The sequence below is a fragment of the Nelumbo nucifera genome, chromosome 4 (genome assembly GCF_055504915.1).
Source record: "Nelumbo nucifera cultivar China Antique chromosome 4, China Antique-T2T, whole genome shotgun sequence".
Taxonomy (NCBI): domain Eukaryota; kingdom Viridiplantae; phylum Streptophyta; class Magnoliopsida; order Proteales; family Nelumbonaceae; genus Nelumbo; species Nelumbo nucifera.
The window spans coordinates 52,223,768-52,240,223 of NC_142652.1; the positions used below are offsets into that span (position 1 = coordinate 52,223,768).

The 16,456-nt window shown below is 46.8% G+C and overlaps 31 non-coding genes and 2 pseudogenes across 31 annotated transcripts; all 33 read right to left on the bottom strand.

Annotated features, from left to right (window-relative positions):
- Positions 1 to 535: 535 nt before the first annotated feature.
- On the bottom strand, positions 536 to 654 carry LOC148796747 (5S ribosomal RNA). Its single transcript, XR_016073271.1, has one exon. It is a non-coding gene; the product is annotated as a 5S ribosomal RNA (ribosomal RNA).
- A 354-nt stretch (positions 655 to 1,008) lies between these two features.
- Positions 1,009 to 1,127, bottom strand: LOC148796748 (5S ribosomal RNA). Its single transcript, XR_016071462.1, has one exon. It is a non-coding gene; the product is annotated as a 5S ribosomal RNA (ribosomal RNA).
- A 353-nt stretch (positions 1,128 to 1,480) lies between these two features.
- On the bottom strand, positions 1,481 to 1,599 carry LOC148796749 (5S ribosomal RNA). The gene has a single exon (XR_016069327.1). It is a non-coding gene; the product is annotated as a 5S ribosomal RNA (ribosomal RNA).
- A 355-nt stretch (positions 1,600 to 1,954) lies between these two features.
- On the bottom strand, positions 1,955 to 2,073 carry LOC148796750 (5S ribosomal RNA). The gene has a single exon (XR_016074005.1). It is a non-coding gene; the product is annotated as a 5S ribosomal RNA (ribosomal RNA).
- A 355-nt stretch (positions 2,074 to 2,428) lies between these two features.
- Positions 2,429 to 2,547, bottom strand: LOC148796751 (5S ribosomal RNA). Its single transcript, XR_016075590.1, has one exon. It is a non-coding gene; the product is annotated as a 5S ribosomal RNA (ribosomal RNA).
- Positions 2,548 to 2,901: 354 nt separating this feature from the next.
- On the bottom strand, positions 2,902 to 3,020 carry LOC148796752 (5S ribosomal RNA). Its single transcript, XR_016074509.1, has one exon. It is a non-coding gene; the product is annotated as a 5S ribosomal RNA (ribosomal RNA).
- Positions 3,021 to 3,375: 355 nt separating this feature from the next.
- Positions 3,376 to 3,494, bottom strand: LOC148796753 (5S ribosomal RNA). The gene has a single exon (XR_016074858.1). It is a non-coding gene; the product is annotated as a 5S ribosomal RNA (ribosomal RNA).
- Positions 3,495 to 3,848: 354 nt separating this feature from the next.
- LOC148796754 (5S ribosomal RNA) lies at positions 3,849 to 3,967 on the bottom strand. Its single transcript, XR_016071650.1, has one exon. It is a non-coding gene; the product is annotated as a 5S ribosomal RNA (ribosomal RNA).
- A 354-nt stretch (positions 3,968 to 4,321) lies between these two features.
- LOC148796755 (5S ribosomal RNA) lies at positions 4,322 to 4,440 on the bottom strand. The gene has a single exon (XR_016071651.1). It is a non-coding gene; the product is annotated as a 5S ribosomal RNA (ribosomal RNA).
- Positions 4,441 to 4,796: 356 nt separating this feature from the next.
- Positions 4,797 to 4,915, bottom strand: LOC148796756 (5S ribosomal RNA). The gene has a single exon (XR_016069304.1). It is a non-coding gene; the product is annotated as a 5S ribosomal RNA (ribosomal RNA).
- A 354-nt stretch (positions 4,916 to 5,269) lies between these two features.
- Positions 5,270 to 5,388, bottom strand: LOC148796757 (5S ribosomal RNA). The gene has a single exon (XR_016073492.1). It is a non-coding gene; the product is annotated as a 5S ribosomal RNA (ribosomal RNA).
- Positions 5,389 to 5,742: 354 nt separating this feature from the next.
- On the bottom strand, positions 5,743 to 5,861 carry LOC148796758 (5S ribosomal RNA). Its single transcript, XR_016072547.1, has one exon. It is a non-coding gene; the product is annotated as a 5S ribosomal RNA (ribosomal RNA).
- A 356-nt stretch (positions 5,862 to 6,217) lies between these two features.
- LOC148796759 (5S ribosomal RNA) lies at positions 6,218 to 6,336 on the bottom strand. The gene has a single exon (XR_016070302.1). It is a non-coding gene; the product is annotated as a 5S ribosomal RNA (ribosomal RNA).
- A 354-nt stretch (positions 6,337 to 6,690) lies between these two features.
- Positions 6,691 to 6,809, bottom strand: LOC148796760 (5S ribosomal RNA). The gene has a single exon (XR_016073503.1). It is a non-coding gene; the product is annotated as a 5S ribosomal RNA (ribosomal RNA).
- Positions 6,810 to 7,164: 355 nt separating this feature from the next.
- LOC148796761 (5S ribosomal RNA) lies at positions 7,165 to 7,283 on the bottom strand. Its single transcript, XR_016069207.1, has one exon. It is a non-coding gene; the product is annotated as a 5S ribosomal RNA (ribosomal RNA).
- A 355-nt stretch (positions 7,284 to 7,638) lies between these two features.
- Positions 7,639 to 7,757, bottom strand: LOC148796762 (5S ribosomal RNA; annotated as a pseudogene).
- A 354-nt stretch (positions 7,758 to 8,111) lies between these two features.
- On the bottom strand, positions 8,112 to 8,230 carry LOC148796763 (5S ribosomal RNA). Its single transcript, XR_016072259.1, has one exon. It is a non-coding gene; the product is annotated as a 5S ribosomal RNA (ribosomal RNA).
- Positions 8,231 to 8,906: 676 nt separating this feature from the next.
- LOC148796764 (5S ribosomal RNA) lies at positions 8,907 to 9,025 on the bottom strand. The gene has a single exon (XR_016074470.1). It is a non-coding gene; the product is annotated as a 5S ribosomal RNA (ribosomal RNA).
- A 354-nt stretch (positions 9,026 to 9,379) lies between these two features.
- LOC148796765 (5S ribosomal RNA) lies at positions 9,380 to 9,498 on the bottom strand. The gene has a single exon (XR_016071463.1). It is a non-coding gene; the product is annotated as a 5S ribosomal RNA (ribosomal RNA).
- Positions 9,499 to 9,851: 353 nt separating this feature from the next.
- Positions 9,852 to 9,970, bottom strand: LOC148796766 (5S ribosomal RNA; annotated as a pseudogene).
- A 355-nt stretch (positions 9,971 to 10,325) lies between these two features.
- On the bottom strand, positions 10,326 to 10,444 carry LOC148796767 (5S ribosomal RNA). Its single transcript, XR_016074007.1, has one exon. It is a non-coding gene; the product is annotated as a 5S ribosomal RNA (ribosomal RNA).
- Positions 10,445 to 10,799: 355 nt separating this feature from the next.
- On the bottom strand, positions 10,800 to 10,918 carry LOC148796768 (5S ribosomal RNA). Its single transcript, XR_016075591.1, has one exon. It is a non-coding gene; the product is annotated as a 5S ribosomal RNA (ribosomal RNA).
- A 354-nt stretch (positions 10,919 to 11,272) lies between these two features.
- Positions 11,273 to 11,391, bottom strand: LOC148796769 (5S ribosomal RNA). Its single transcript, XR_016074510.1, has one exon. It is a non-coding gene; the product is annotated as a 5S ribosomal RNA (ribosomal RNA).
- Positions 11,392 to 11,746: 355 nt separating this feature from the next.
- LOC148796770 (5S ribosomal RNA) lies at positions 11,747 to 11,865 on the bottom strand. Its single transcript, XR_016074008.1, has one exon. It is a non-coding gene; the product is annotated as a 5S ribosomal RNA (ribosomal RNA).
- A 354-nt stretch (positions 11,866 to 12,219) lies between these two features.
- LOC148796771 (5S ribosomal RNA) lies at positions 12,220 to 12,338 on the bottom strand. The gene has a single exon (XR_016073515.1). It is a non-coding gene; the product is annotated as a 5S ribosomal RNA (ribosomal RNA).
- Positions 12,339 to 12,692: 354 nt separating this feature from the next.
- On the bottom strand, positions 12,693 to 12,811 carry LOC148796772 (5S ribosomal RNA). Its single transcript, XR_016069381.1, has one exon. It is a non-coding gene; the product is annotated as a 5S ribosomal RNA (ribosomal RNA).
- A 356-nt stretch (positions 12,812 to 13,167) lies between these two features.
- LOC148796773 (5S ribosomal RNA) lies at positions 13,168 to 13,286 on the bottom strand. The gene has a single exon (XR_016069305.1). It is a non-coding gene; the product is annotated as a 5S ribosomal RNA (ribosomal RNA).
- Positions 13,287 to 13,640: 354 nt separating this feature from the next.
- Positions 13,641 to 13,759, bottom strand: LOC148796774 (5S ribosomal RNA). Its single transcript, XR_016071670.1, has one exon. It is a non-coding gene; the product is annotated as a 5S ribosomal RNA (ribosomal RNA).
- A 354-nt stretch (positions 13,760 to 14,113) lies between these two features.
- On the bottom strand, positions 14,114 to 14,232 carry LOC148796775 (5S ribosomal RNA). Its single transcript, XR_016074627.1, has one exon. It is a non-coding gene; the product is annotated as a 5S ribosomal RNA (ribosomal RNA).
- Positions 14,233 to 14,588: 356 nt separating this feature from the next.
- On the bottom strand, positions 14,589 to 14,707 carry LOC148796776 (5S ribosomal RNA). Its single transcript, XR_016069048.1, has one exon. It is a non-coding gene; the product is annotated as a 5S ribosomal RNA (ribosomal RNA).
- Positions 14,708 to 15,061: 354 nt separating this feature from the next.
- LOC148796777 (5S ribosomal RNA) lies at positions 15,062 to 15,180 on the bottom strand. The gene has a single exon (XR_016070541.1). It is a non-coding gene; the product is annotated as a 5S ribosomal RNA (ribosomal RNA).
- Positions 15,181 to 15,536: 356 nt separating this feature from the next.
- Positions 15,537 to 15,655, bottom strand: LOC148796778 (5S ribosomal RNA). Its single transcript, XR_016074009.1, has one exon. It is a non-coding gene; the product is annotated as a 5S ribosomal RNA (ribosomal RNA).
- A 353-nt stretch (positions 15,656 to 16,008) lies between these two features.
- LOC148796779 (5S ribosomal RNA) lies at positions 16,009 to 16,127 on the bottom strand. The gene has a single exon (XR_016075377.1). It is a non-coding gene; the product is annotated as a 5S ribosomal RNA (ribosomal RNA).
- Between the last annotated feature and the right edge of the window lie 329 nt (positions 16,128 to 16,456).

The following is a 16,456-nucleotide window of genomic DNA, read 5'->3' on the forward strand; positions in this document are numbered from 1 at the left end:
TCAGATCTGCCGCACCTCCGGATAGATGCAATACTATCGCGGGGCCCACAATGCATGACGAATGCCGAAAGCCCGGTTCTTGCATCGTGGCCATTCAGTAATGACGATCGTGCCGCAAATGATCCGAGTATCCGACGCATTGTTTCCAGGAGGTGCATTAGTGCTGGTATGATCGCACCCGTTTAATTCATGCTCGCTTAGATCTTTGTGCACTATCTTGCTCCCCTCCATTAATTGTTTTAGACTTGAAAAAATTGTGTATGCAGCCTTCCTCCCTTGGTAACCGTGCACAAGCTCCTACGTGAGCCGAGTGTTTGCTTTTCAGATCTGTCGCACCCCCGGATAGATGCAATACTATCGCGGGGCCCACAATGCACGACGAATGCCAAAAGCCCGGTTTTTGCACGGTTCTCATTCAGTAATGACGATTGTGCCGCAAATGGTCCGAGTATCCGGCGCGTTGTTTGCGTTTGTCTCGCCGAAACGACAAATGGAATTTGCAAATACGATATCGAAATAAAATATTAATAAAATTGGGGTGCAACACGAGGACTTCACAGGAGGTCACCCATCCTAGTACTACGCTCGCCCAAGCACACTTAACTTCGGAGTTCTGATGGGATCCGGTGCATTAGTGCTGGTATGATCGCACCCGTTTAATTCATGCTCGCTTAGATCTTTATGCACTATCTTGCTCCCCTCCATTAATTGTTTTAGATTTGAAAAAACTGTGTATGCAGCCTTCCTCCCTTGGTAACCGTGCACAAGCTCCTACGTGAGCAGAGTGTTTGCATTTCAGATCTGCCGCACCCCCGGATAGATGCAATACTATCGCGGGGCCCACAATGCATGACGAATGCCGAAAGCCCGGTTCTTGCATCGTTGCCATTCAGTAATGACGATCGTGCCGCAAATGGTCCGAGTATCCGACGCATTGTTTCCAGTTGTCTCCTAGAAACAACAAATGGAATTTGCAAATACAAATCAAAATAAAATATTAAAAAAATTGGGGTGCAACACGAGGACTTCCCAGGAGGTCACCCTTCCTAGTACTACTCTCGCCCAAGCACGCTTAACTTCGGAGTTCTGATGGGATCCGGTGCATTAGTGCTGGTATGATCGCACCCGTTTAATTCATGCTCGCTTAGATCTTTATGACCTATCTTGCTCCCTTCCATTAATTGTTTTAGATTTGAAAAAAATGTGTATGCAGCCTTCTTCCCTTGGTAACCGTGCACAAGCTCCTACGTGAGCGGAGTGTTTGCTTTTCAGATCTGCCGCACCTCCGGATAGATGCAATACTATCGCGGGGCCCACAATGCAGGACGAATGCCGAAAGCCCGGTTCTTGCATCGTGGCCATTCAGTAATGACGATCGTGCCGCAAATGATCCGAGTATCCGACGCATTGTTTCCAGTATCTCCCAGAAACAGCAAATGGAATTTGCAAATACAAATCAAAATAAAATATTAATAAAATTGGGGTGCAACACGAGGACTTCCCAGGATGTCACCCATCCTAGTACTACTCTCGCCCAAGCACGCTTAACTTCAGAGTTCTGATGAGATCCGGTGCATTAGTGCTGGTATGATCGCACCCGTTTAATTCATGCTCGCTTAGATCTTTATGCACTATCTTGCTCCCCTCCATTAATTGTTTTAGACTTGAAAAAACTGTGTATGCAGCCTTCCTCCCTTGGTAACCGTGCACAAGCTCTTACGTGAGCAGAGTGTTTGCATTTTAGATCTGCCGCACCCCCGAATAGATGCAATACTATCGCGGGGCCCACAATGCACGACGAATGCCAAAAGCCCGGTTTTTTCACGGTTCCCATTCAGTAATGACAATCGTGCCGCAAATGGTACGAGTATCCGGCGCGTTGTTTGCGTTTGTCTCGCCGAAACGACAAATGGAATTTGCAAATACGATATCGAAATAAAATATTAATAAAATTGGGGTGCAACACGAGGACTTCCCAGGAGGTCACCCATCCTAGGACTACTCCCGCCCATGCACACTTAACTTCGGAGTTCTGATGGGATCCGGTGCATTAGTGCTGGTATGATCGCACCCGTTTAATTCATGCTCGCTTAGATCTTTATGCACTATCTTGCTCCCCTCCATTAATTGTTTTAGACTTGAAAAAACTGTGTATGCAGCCTTCCTCCCTTGGTAACCGTGCACAAGCTCCTACGTGAGCAGAGTGTTTGCTTTTCAGATCTGCCGCACCCCCGGATAGATGCAATACTATCGCGGGGCCCACAATGCACGACGAATGCCAAAAGCCCGGTTTTTGCACGGTTCCCATTCAGTAATGACGATCGTGCCGCAAATGGTCCGAGTATCCGGCGCGTTGTTTGAGTTTGTCTCGCCGACACGACAAATGGAATTTGCAAATACGATATCGAAATAAAATATTAATAAAATTGGGGTGAAACACAAGGACTTCCCAGGAGGTCACCCATCCTAATACTACTCTCGCCCAAGCACACTTAACTTCGGAGTTCTGATGGGATCCGGTGCATTTGTGCTGGTATGATCGCACCCGTTTAATTCATGCTCGCTTAGATCTTTATGAACTATCTTGCTCCCTTCCATTAATTGTTTTAGATTTGAAAAAAATGTGTATGCAGCCTTCCTCCCTTGGTAACCGTGCACAAGCTCCTACGTGAGCGGAGTGTTTGCTTTTCAGATCTGCCGCACCTCCGGATAGATGCAATACTATCGCGGGGCCCACAATGCACGACGAATGCCGAAAGCCCGGTTCTTGCATCGTTGCCATTCAGTAATGACGATCGTGCCGCAAATGGTCCGAGTATCCGACGCATTGTTTCCAGTTGTCTCCAAGAAACAACAAATGGAATTTGCAAATACAAATCAAAATAAAATATTAATAAAATTGGGGTGCAACACGAGGACTTCCCAGGAGGTCACCCTTCCTAATACTACTCTCGCCCAAGCACGCTTAACTTCGGAGTTCTGATGAGATCCGGTGCATTAGTGCTGGTATGATCGCACCCGTTTAATTCATGCTCGCTTAGATCTTTGTGCACTATCTTGCTCCCCTCCATTAATTGTTTTAGACTTGAAAAAACTGTGTATGCAGCCTTCCTCCCTTGGTAACCGTGCACAAGCTCCTACGTGAGCAGAGTGTTTGCTTTTCAGATCTGTCGCACCCCCGGATAGATGCAATACTATCGCGGGGCCCACAATGCACGACGAATGCCAAAAGCCCGGTTTTTGCACGGTTCTCATTCAGTAATGACGATTGTGCCGCAAATGGTCCGAGTATCCGGCGCGTTGTTTGCGTTTGTCTCGCCGAAACGACAAATGGAATTTGCAAATGCGATATCGAAATAAAATATTAATAAAATTGGGGTGCAACACGAGGACTTCCCAGAAGGTCACCCATCCTAGGACTACTCCCGCCCATGCACACTTAACTTCGGAGTTCTGATGGGATCCGGTGCATTAGTGCTGGTATGATCGCACCCGTTTAATTCATGCTCGCTTAGATCTTTATGCACTATCTTGCTCCCCTCCATTAATTGTTTTAGATTTGAAAAAACTGTGTATGCAGCCTTCCACCCTTGGTAACCGTGCACAAGCTCCTACGTGAGCAGAGTGTTTGCATTTCAGATCTGCCGCACCCCCGGATAGATGCAATACTATCGCGGGGCCCACAATGCATGACGAATGCCGAAAGCCCGGTTCTTGCATCGTTGCCATTCAGTAATGACGATCGTGCCGCAAATGGTCCGAGTATCCGACGCATTGTTTCCAGTTGTCTCCCAGAAACAACAAATGGAATTTGCAAATACAAATCAAAATAAAATATTAATAAAATTGGGGTGCAACACGAGGACTTCCCAGGAGGTCACCCATCCTAGTACTACTCTCGCCCAAGCACGGTTAACTTCGGAGTTCTGATGGGATCCGGTGCATTAGTGCTGGTATGATCGCACCCGTTTAATTCATGCTCGCTTAGATCTTTATGCACTATCTTGCTCCCCTCCATTAATTGTTTTAGACTTGAAAAAATAGTGTATGCAGCCTTCCTCCCTTGGTAACCGTGCACAAGCTCTTACGTGAGCAGAGTGTTTGCTTTTTAGATCTGCCGCACCCCCGGATAGATGCAATACTATCGCGGGGCCCACAATGCATGACGAATGCCGAAAGCCCGGTTCTTGCATCGTTGCCATTCAGTAATGACGATCGTGCCGCAAATGGTCCGAGTATCCGACGCATTGTTTCCAGTTGTCTCCCAGAAACAACAAATGGAATTTGCAAATACAAATCAAAATAAAATATTAATAAAATTGGGGTGCAACACGAGGACTTCCCAGGAGGTCACCCATCCTAGTACTACTCTCGCCCAAGCACGGTTAACTTCGGAGTTCTGATGGGATCCGGTGCATTAGTGCTGGTATGATCGCACCCGTTTAATTCATGCTCGCTTAGATCTTTATGCACTATCTTGCTCCCCTCCATTAATTGTTTTAGACTTGAAAAAAACTGTGTATGCAGCCTTCCTCCCTTGGTAACCGTGCACAAGCTCTTACGTGAGCAGAGTGTTTGCTTTTTAGATCTGCCGCACCCCCGGATAGATGCAATACTATCGCGGGGCCCACAATGCAAGACGAATGCCAAAAGCCCGGTTTTTTCACGGTTCCCATTCAGTAATGACAATCGTGCCGCAAATGGTCCGAGTATCCGGCGCGTTGTTTGCGTTTGTCTCGCCGAAACGACAAATGGAATTTGCAAATACGATATCGAAATAAAATATTAATAAAATTGGGGTGCAACACGAGGACTTCCCAGGAGGTCACCCATCCTAGGACTACTCCTGCCCATGCACACTTAACTTCGGAGTTCTGATGGGATCCGGTGCATTAGTGCTGGTATGATCGCACCCGTTTAATTCATGCTCGCTTGGATCTTTATGCACTATCTTGCTCCCCTCCATTATTTGTTTTAGATTTGAAAAAACTGTGTATGCAGCCTTCCTCCCTTGGTAACCGTGCACAAGCTCCTACGTGAGCAGAGTGATTGCATTTCAGATCTGCCGCACCCCCGGATAGATGCAATACTATCGCGGGGCCCACAATGCATGACGAATGCCGAAAGCCCGGTTCTTGCTTCGTTGCCATTCAGTAATGACGATCGTGCCGCAAATGGTCCGAGTATCCGACGCATTGTTTCCAGTTGTCTCCCAGAAACAACAAATGGAATTTGCAAATACAAATCAAAATAAAATATTAATAAAATTGGGGTGCAACACGAGGACTTCCCAGGAGGTCACCCATCCTAGTACTACTCTCGCCCAAGCACGCTTAACTTCGGAGTTCTGATGGGATCCGGTGCATTAGTGCTGGTATGATCGCACCCGTTTAATTCATGCTCGCTTAGATCTTTATGCACTATCTTGCTCCCCTCCATTAATTGTTTTAGATTTGAAAAAACTGTGTATGCAGCCTTCCTCCCTTGGTAACCGTGCACAAGCTCCTACGTGAGCAGAGTGTTTGTATTTCAGATCTGCCACACCCCCGGATAGATGCAATACTATCGCGGGGCCCACAATGCATGACGAATGCCGAAAGCCCGGTTCTTGCATCGTTGCCATTCAGTAATGACGATCGTGCCGCAAATGGTCCGAGTATCCGACGCGTTGTTTCCAGTTGTCTCCCAGAAACAACAAATGGAATTTGCAAATACAAATCAAAATAAAATATTAATAAAATTAGGGTGCAACACGAGGACTTCCCAGGAGGTCACCCATCCTAGTACTACTCTCGCCCAAGCACGCTTAATTTCGGAGTTCTGATGGGATCCGGTGCATTAGTGCCGGTATGATCGCACCCGTTTAATTCATGCTCGCTTAGATCTTTATGCACTATCTTGCTCCCCTCCATTAATTGTTTTAGACTTGAAAAAAACTGTGTATGCAGCCTTCCTCCCTTGGTAACCGTGCACAAGCTCCTACGTGAGCAGAGTGTTTGCTTTTCAGATCTGTCGCACCCCCGGATAGATGCAATACTATCGCGGGGCCCACAATGCACGACGAATGCCAAAAGCCCGGTTTTTGCACGGTTCCCATTCAGTAATGACGATCGTGCCGCAAATGGTCCGAGTATCCGGCGCGTTGTTTGAGTTTGTCTCGCCGACACGACAAATGGAATTTGCAAATACGATATCGAAATAAAATATTAATAAAATTGGGGTGCAACACGAGGACTTCCCAGGAGGTCACCCATCCTAATACTACTCCCGCCCATGCACACTTAACTTCGGAGTTCTGATGGGATCCGGTGCATTAGTGCTGGTATGATAGCAGCCGTTTAATTCATGCTCGCTTAGATCTTTATGCACTATCTTGCTCCCCTCCATTAATTGTTTTAGATTTGAAAAAACTGTGTATGCAGCCTTCCTCCCTTGGTAACCGTGCACAAGCTCCTACGTGAGCAGAGTGTTTGTATTTCAGATCTGCCGTACCCCCGGATAGATGCAATACTATCGCGGGGCCCACAATGCATGACGAATGCCGAAAGCCCGGTTCTTGCATCGTTGCCATTCAGTAATGACGATCGTGCCGCAAATGGTCCGAGTATCCGACGCATTGTTTCCAGTTGTCTCCCAGAAACAACAAATGGAATTTGCAAATACAAATCAAAATAAAATATTAATAAAATTGGGGTGCAACACGAGGACTTCCCAGGAGGTCACCCATCCTAGTACTACTCTCGCCCAAGCACGCTTAACTTCGGAGTTCTGATGGGATCCGGTGCATTAGTGCTGGTATGATCGCACCCGTTTAATTCATGCTCGCTTAGATCTTTATGCACTATCTTGCTCCCCTCCATTAATTGTTTTAGATTTGAAAAAACTGTGTATGCAGCCTTCCTCCCTTGGTAACCGTGCACAAGCTCCTACGTGAGCAGAGTGTTTGCTTTTCAGATCTGCCGCACCCCCGGATAGATGCAATACTATCGCGGGGCCCACAATGCACGACGAATGCCAAAAGCCCGGTTTTTGCACGGTTCTCATTCAGTAATGACGATTGTGCCGCAAATGGTCCGAGTATCCGGCGCGTTGTTTGCGTTTGTCTCGCCGAAACGACAAATGGAATTTGCAAATACGATATCGAAATAAAATATTAATAAAATTGGGGTGCAACACGAGGACTTCCCAGGAGGTCACCCATCCTAGGACTACTCCCGCCCATGCACACTTAACTTCGGAGTTCTGATGGGATCCGGTGCATTACTGCTGGTATGATCGCACCCGTTTAATTCATGCTCGCTTAGATCTTTATGCACTATCTTGCTCCCCTCCATTAATTGTTTTAGACTTGAAAAAACTGTGTATGCAGCCTTCCTCCCTTGGTAACCGTGCACAAGCTCCTACGTGAGCAGAGTGTTTGCTTTTCAGATCTGCCGCACCCCCGGATAGATGCAATACTATCGCGGGGCCCACAATGCACGACGAATGCCAAAAGCCCGGTTTTTGCACGGTTCCCATTCAGTAATGACGATCGTGCCGCAAATGGTCCGAGTATCCGGCGCGTTGTTTGAGTTTGTCTCGCCGACACGACAAATGGAATTTGCAAATACGATATCGAAATAAAATATTAATAAAATTGGGGTGAAACACAAGGACTTCCCAGGAGGTCACCCATCCTAATACTACTCTCGCCCAAGCACACTTAACTTCGGAGTTCTGATGGGATCCGGTGCATTTGTGCTGGTATGATCGCACAAGTTTAATTCATGCTCGCTTAGATCTTTATGAACTATCTTGCTCCCTTCCATTAATTGTTTTAGATTTGAAAAAAATGTGTATGCAGCCTTCCTCCCTTGGTAACCGTGCACAAGCTCCTACGTGAGCGGAGTGTTTGCTTTTCAGATCTGCCGCACCTCCGGATAGATGCAATACTATCGCGGGGCCCACAATGCACGACGAATGCCGAAAGCCCGGTTCTTGCATCGTTGCCATTCAGTAATGACGATCGTGCCGCAAATGGTCCGAGTATCCGACGCATTGTTTCCAGTTGTCTCCCAGAAACAACAAATGGAATTTGCAAATACAAATCAAAATAAAATATTAATAAAATTGGGGTGCAACACGAGGACTTCCCAGGAGGTCACCCTTCCTAGTACTACTCTCGCCCAAGCACGCTTAACTTCGGAGTTCTGATGGGATCCGGTGCATTAGTGCTGGTATGACCGCACCCGTTTAATTCATGCTCGCTTAGATCTTTATGACCTATCTTGCTCCCTTCCATTAATTGTTTTAGATTTGAAAAAAATGTGTATGCAGCCTTCTTCCCTTGGTAACCGTGCACAAGCTCCTACGTGAGAGGAGTGTTTGCTTTTCAGATCTGCCGCACCTCCGGATAGATGCAATACTATCGCGGGGCCCACAATGCATGACGAATGCCGAAAGCCCGGTTCTTGCATCGTGGCCATTCAGTAATGACGATCGTGCCGCAAATGATCCGAGTATCCGACGCATTGTTTCCAGGAGGTGCATTAGTGCTGGTATGATCGCACCCGTTTAATTCATGCTCGCTTAGATCTTTGTGCACTATCTTGCTCCCCTCCATTAATTGTTTTAGACTTGAAAAAATTGTGTATGCAGCCTTCCTCCCTTGGTAACCGTGCACAAGCTCCTACGTGAGCCGAGTGTTTGCTTTTCAGATCTGTCGCACCCCCGGATAGATGCAATACTATCGCGGGGCCCACAATGCACGACGAATGCCAAAAGCCCGGTTTTTGCACGGTTCTCATTCAGTAATGACGATTGTGCCGCAAATGGTCCGAGTATCCGGCGCGTTGTTTGCGTTTGTCTCGCCGAAACGACAAATGGAATTTGCAAATACGATATCGAAATAAAATATTAATAAAATTGGGGTGCAACACGAGGACTTCACAGGAGGTCACCCATCCTAGTACTACGCTCGCCCAAGCACACTTAACTTCGGAGTTCTGATGGGATCCGGTGCATTAGTGCTGGTATGATCACACCCGTTTAATTCATGCTCGCTTAGATCTTTATGCACTATCTTGCTCCCCTCCATTAATTGTTTTAGATTTGAAAAAACTGTGTATGCAGCCTTCCTCCCTTGGTAACCGTGCACAAGCTCCTACGTGAGCAGAGTGTTTGCATTTCAGATCTGCCGCACCCCCGGATAGATGCAATACTATCGCGGGGCCCACAATGCATGACGAATGCCGAAAGCCCGGTTCTTGCATCGTTGCCATTCAGTAATGACGATCGTGCCGCAAATGGTCCGAGTATCCGACGCATTGTTTCCAGTTGTCTCCCAGAAACAACAAATGGAATTTGCAAATACAAATCAAAATAAAATATTAAAAAAATTGGGGTGCAACACGAGGACTTCCCAGGAGGTCACCCTTCCTAGTACTACTCTCGCCCAAGCACGCTTAACTTCGGAGTTCTGATGGGATCCGGTGCATTAGTGCTGGTATGATCGCACCCGTTTAATTCATGCTCGCTTAGATCTTTATGACCTATCTTGCTCCCTTCCATTAATTGTTTTAGATTTGAAAAAAATGTGTATGCAGCCTTCTTCCCTTGGTAACCGTGCACAAGCTCCTACGTGAGCGGAGTGTTTGCTTTTCAGATCTGCCGCACCTCCGGATAGATGCAATACTATCGCGGGGCCCACAATGCAGGACGAATGCCGAAAGCCCGGTTCTTGCATCGTGGCCATTCAGTAATGACGATCGTGCCGCAAATGATCCGAGTATCCGACGCATTGTTTCCAGTATCTCCCAGAAACAGCAAATGGAATTTGCAAATACAAATCAAAATAAAATATTAATAAAATTGGGGTGCAACACGAGGACTTCACAGGATGTCACCCATCCTAGTACTACTCTCGCCCAAGCACGGTTAACTTCAGAGTTCTGATGAGATCCGGTGCATTAGTGCTGGTATGATCGCACCCGTTTAATTCATGCTCGCTTAGATCTTTATGCACTATCTTGCTCCCCTCCATTAATTGTTTTAGACTTGAAAAAACTGTGTATGCAGCCTTCCTCCCTTGGTAACCGTGCACAAGCTCTTACGTGAGCAGAGTGTTTGCATTTTAGATCTGCCGCACCCCCGAATAGATGCAATACTATCGCGGGGCCCACAATGCACGACGAATGCCAAAAGCCCGGTTTTTTCACGGTTCCCATTCAGTAATGACAATCGTGCCGCAAATGGTACGAGTATCCGGCGCGTTGTTTGCGTTTGTCTCGCCGAAACGACAAATGGAATTTGCAAATACGATATCGAAATAAAATATTAATAAAATTGGGGTGCAACACGAGGACTTCCCAGGAGGTCACCCATCCTAGGACTACTCCCGCCCATGCACACTTAACTTCGGAGTTCTGATGGGATCCGGTGCATTAGTGCTGGTATGATCGCACCCGTTTAATTCATGCTCGCTTAGATCTTTATGCACTATCTTGCTCCCCTCCATTAATTGTTTTAGACTTGAAAAAACTGTGTATGCAGCCTTCCTCCCTTGGTAACCGTGCACAAGCTCCTACGTGAGCAGAGTGTTTGCTTTTCAGATCTGCCGCACCCCCTGATAGATGCAATACTATCGCGGGGCCCACAATGCACGACGAATGCCAAAAGCCCGGTTTTTGCACGGTTCCCATTCAGTAATGACGATCGTGCCGCAAATGGTCCGAGTATCCGGCGCGTTGTTTGAGTTTGTCTCGCCGACACGACAAATGGAATTTGCAAATACGATATCGAAATAAAATATTAATAAAATTGGGGTGAAACACAAGGACTTCCCAGGAGGTCACCCATCCTAATACTACTCTCGCCCAAGCACACTTAACTTCGGAGTTCTGATGGGATCCGGTGCATTTGTGCTGGTATGATCGCACCCGTTTAATTCATGCTCGCTTAGATCTTTATGAACTATCTTGCTCCCTTCCATTAATTGTTTTAGATTTGAAAAAAATGTGTATGCAGCCTTCCTCCCTTGGTAACCGTGCACAAGCTCCTACGTGAGCGGAGTGTTTGCTTTTCAGATCTGCCGCACCTCCGGATAGATGCAATACTATCGCGTGGCCCACAATGCACGACGAATGCCGAAAGCCCGGTTCTTGCATCGTTGCCATTCAGTAATGACGATCGTGCCGCAAATGGTCCGAGTATCCGACGCATTGTTTCCAGTTGTCTCCAAGAAACAACAAATGGAATTTGCAAATACAAATCAAAATAAAATATTAATAAAATTGGGGTGCAACACGAGGACTTCCCAGGAGGTCACCCTTCCTAATACTACTCTCGCCCAAGCACGCTTAACTTCGGAGTTCTGATGAGATCCGGTGCATTAGTGCTGGTATGATCGCACCCGTTTAATTCATGCTCGCTTAGATCTTTGTGCACTATCTTGCTCCCCTCCATTAATTGTTTTAGACTTGAAAAAACTGTGTATGCAGCCTTCCTCCCTTGGTAACCGTGCACAAGCTCCTACGTGAGCAGAGTGTTTGCTTTTCAGATCTGTCGCACCCCCGGATAGATGCAATACTATCGCGGGGCCCACAATGCACGACGAATGCCAAAAGCCCGGTTTTTGCACGGTTCTCATTCAGTAATGACGATTGTGCCGCAAATGGTCCGAGTATCCGGCGCGTTGTTTGCGTTTGTCTCGCCGAAACGACAAATGGAATTTGCAAATGCGATATCGAAATAAAATATTAATAAAATTGGGGTGCAACACGAGGACTTCCCAGGAGGTCACCCATCCTAGGACTACTCCCGCCCATGCACACTTAACTTCGGAGTTCTGATGGGATCCGGTGCATTAGTGCTGGTATGATCGCACCCGTTTAATTCATGCTCGCTTAGATCTTTATGCACTATCTTGCTCCCCTCCATTAATTGTTTTAGATTTGAAAAAACTGTGTATGCAGCCTTCCACCCTTGGTAACCGTGCACAAGCTCCTACGTGAGCAGAGTGTTTGCATTTCAGATCTGCCGCACCCCCGGATAGATGCAATACTATCGCGGGGCCCACAATGCATGACGAATGCCGAAAGCCCGGTTCTTGCATCGTTGCCATTCAGTAATGACGATCGTGCCGCAAATGGTCCGAGTATCCGACGCATTGTTTCCAGTTGTCTACCAGAAACAACAAATGGAATTTGCAAATACAAATCAAAATAAAATATTAATAAAATTGGGGTGCAACACGAGGACTTCCCAGGAGGTCACCCATCCTAGTACTACTCTCGCCCAAGCACGCTTAACTTCGGAGTTCTGATGGGATCCGGTGCATTAGTGCTGGTATGATCGCACCCGTTTAATTCATGCTCGCTTAGATCTTTATGCACTATCTTGCTCCCCTCCATTAATTGTTTTAGACTTGAAAAAACTGTGTATGCAGCCTTCCTCCCTTGGTAACCGTGCACAAGCTCTTACGTGAGCAGAGTGTTTGCTTTTTAGATCTGCCGCACCCCCGGATAGATGCAATACTATCGCGGGGCCCACAATGCATGACGAATGCCGAAAGCCCGGTTCTTGCATCGTTGCCATTCAGTAATGACGATCGTGCCGCAAATGGTCCGAGTATCCGACGCATTGTTTCCAGTTGTCTCCCAGAAACAACAAATGGAATTTGCAAATACAAATCAAAATAAAATATTAATAAAATTGGGGTGCAACACGAGGACTTCCCAAGAGGTCACCCATCCTAGTACTACTCTCGCCCAAGCACGCTTAACTTCGGAGTTCTGATGGGATCCGGTGCATTAGTGCTGGTATGATCGCACCCGTTTAATTCATGCTCGCTTAGATCTTTATGCACTATCTTGCTCCCCTCCATTAATTGTTTTAGACTTGAAAAAAACTGTGTATGCAGCCTTCCTCCCTTGGTAACCGTGCACAAGCTCTTACGTGAGCAGAGTGTTTGCTTTTTAGATCTGCCGCACCCCCGGATAGATGCAATACTATCGCGGGGCCCACAATGCAAGACGAATGCCAAAAGCCCGGTTTTTTCACGGTTCCCATTCAGTAATGACAATCGTGCCGCAAATGGTCCGAGTATCCGGCGCGTTGTTTGCGTTTGTCTCGCCGAAACGACAAATGGAATTTGCAAATACGATATCGAAATAAAATATTAATAAAATTGGGGTGCAACACGAGGACTTCCCAGGAGGTCACCCATCCTAGGACTACTCCTGCCCATGCACACTTAACTTCGGAGTTCTGATGGGATCCGGTGCATTAGTGCTGGTATGATCGCACCCGTTTAATTCATGCTCGCTTAGATCTTTATGCACTATCTTGCTCCCCTCCATTATTTGTTTTAGATTTGAAAAAACTGTGTATGCAGCCTTCCTCCCTTGGTAACCGTGCACAAGCTCCTACGTGAGCAGAGTGTTTGCATTTCAGATCTGCCGCACCCCCGGATAGATGCAATACTATCGCGGGGCCCACAATGCATGACGAATGCCGAAAGCCCGGTTCTTGCTTCGTTGCCATTCAGTAATGACGATCGTGCCGCAAATGGTCCGAGTATCCGACGCATTGTTTCCAGTTGTCTCTCAGAAACAACAAATGGAATTTGCAAATACAAATCAAAATAAAATATTAATAAAATTGGGGTACAACACGAGGACTTCCCAGGAGGTCACCCATCCTAGTACTACTCTCGCCCAAGCACGCTTAACTTCGGAGTTCTGATGGGATCCGGTGCATTAGTGCTGGTATGATCGCACCCGTTTAATTCATGCTCGCTTAGATCTTTATGCACTATCTTGCTCCCCTCCATTAATTGTTTTAGATTTGAAAAAACTGTGTATGCAGCCTTCCTCCCTTGGTAACCGTGCACAAGCTCCTACGTGAGCAGAGTGTTTGTATTTCAGATCTGCCACACCCCCGGATAGATGCAATACTATCGCGGGGCCCACAATGCATGACGAATGCCGAAAGCCCGGTTCTTGCATCGTTGCCATTCAGTAATGACGATCGTGCCGCAAATGGTCCGAGTATCCGACGCATTGTTTCCAGTTGTCTCCCAGAAACAACAAATGGAATTTGCAAATACAAATCAAAATAAAATATTAATAAAATTGGGGTGCAACACGAGGACTTCCCAGGAGGTCACCCATCCTAGTACTACTCTCGCCCAAGCACGCTTAATTTCGGAGTTCTGATGGGATCCGGTGCATTAGTGCTGGTATGATCGCACCAGTTTAATTCATGCTCGCTTAGATCTTTATGCACTATCTTGCTCCCCTCCATTAATTGTTTTAGACTTGAAAAAAACTGTGTATGCAGCCTTCCTCCCTTGGTAACCGTGCACAAGCTCTTACGTGAGCAGAGTGTTTGCTTTTTAGATCTGCCGCACCCCCGGATAGATGCAATACTATCGCGGGGCCCACAATGCACGACGAATGCCAAAAGCCCGGTTTTTTCACGGTTCCCATTCAGTAATGACAATCGTGCCGCAAATGGTCCGAGTATCCGGCGCGTTGTTTGCGTTTGTCTCGCCGAAACGACAAATGGAATTTGCAAATACGATATCGAAATAAAATATTAATAAAATTGGGGTGCAACACGAGGACTTCCCAGGAGGTCACCCATCCTAGGACTACTCCCGCCCATGCACACTTAACTTCGGAGTTCTGATGGGATCCGATGCATTAGTGCTGGTATGATCGCACCCGTTTAATTCATGCTCGCTTGGATCTTTATGCACTATCTTGCTCCCCCCCATTATTTGTTTTAGATTTGAAAAAACTGTGTATGCAGCCTTCCTCCCTTGGTAACCGTGCACAAGCTCCTACGTGAGCAGAGTGTTTGCATTTCAGATCTGCCGCACCGCCGGATAGATGCAATACTATCGCGGGGCCCACAATGCATGACGAATGCCGAAAGCCCGGTTCTTGCATCGTTGCCATTCAGTAATGACGATCGTGCCGCAAATGGTCCGAGTATCCGACGCATTGTTTCCAGTTGTCTCCCAGAAACAACAAATGGAATTTGCAAATACAAATCAAAATAAAATATTAATAAAATTGGGGTGCAACACGAGGACTTCCCAGGAGGTCACCCATCCTAGTACTACTCTCGCCCAAGCACGCTTAACTTCGGAGTTCTGATGGGATCCGGTGCATTAGTGCTGGTATGATCACACCCGTTTAATTCATGCTCGCTTAGATCTTTATGCACTATCTTGCTCCCCTCCATTAATTGTTTTAGACTTGAAAAAAACTGTGTATGCAGCCTTCCTCCCTTGGTAACCGTGCACAAGCTCTTACGTGAGCAGAGTGTTTGCTTTTTAGATCTGCCGCACCCCCGGATAGATGCAATACTATCGCGGGGCCCACAATGCACGACGAATGCCAAAAGCCAGGTTTTTGCACGGTTCTCATTCAGTAATGACGATTGTGCCGCAAATGGTCCGAGTATCCGGCGCGTTGTTTGCGTTTGTCTCGCCGAAACGACAAATGGAATTTGCAAATACGATATCGAAATAAAATATTAATAAAATTGGGGTGCAACACGAGGACTTCCCAGGAGGTCACCCATCCTAGGACTACTCCCGCCCATGCACACTTAACTTCGGAGTTCTGATGGGATCCGGTGCATTAGTGCTGGTATGATCGCACCCGTTTAATTCATGCTCGCTTAGATCTTTATGACCTATCTTGCTCCCTTCCATTAATTGTTTTAGATTTGAAAAAAATGTGTATGCAGCCTTCTTCCCTTGGTAACCGTGCACAAGCTCCTACGTGAGCGGAGTGTTTGCTTTTCAGATCTGCCGCACCTCCGGATAGATGCAATACTATCACGGGGCCCACAATGCAGGACGAATGCCGAAAGCCCGGTTCTTGCATCGTGGCCATTCAGTAATGACGATCGTGCCGCAAATGATCCGAGTATCCGACGCATTGTTTCCAGTATCTCCCAGAAACAACAAATGGAATTTGCAAATACAAATCAAAATAAAATATTAATAAAATTGGGGTGCAACACGAGGACTTCCCAGGAGGTCACCCATCCTAGTACTACTCTCGCCCGAGCACGCTTAACTTCAGAGTTCTGATGGGATTCGGTGCATTAGTGCTGGTATGATCGCACCCGTTTAATTCATGCTCGCTTAGATCTTTATGCACTATCTTGCTCCCCTCCATTAATTGTTTTAGACTTGAAAAAACTGTGTATGCAGCCTTCCTCCCTTGGTAACCGTGCACAAGCTCCTACGTGAGCAGAGTGTTTGCTTTTTAGATCTGCCGCACCCCCGGATAGATGCAATACTATCGCGGGGCCCACAATGCACGACGAATGCCAAAAGCCCGGTTTTTTCACGGTTCCCATTCAGTAATGACAATCGTGCCGCAAATGGTCCGAGTATCCAGCGCGTTGTTTGCGTTTGTCTCGCCGAAACGACAAATGGAATTTGCAAATACGA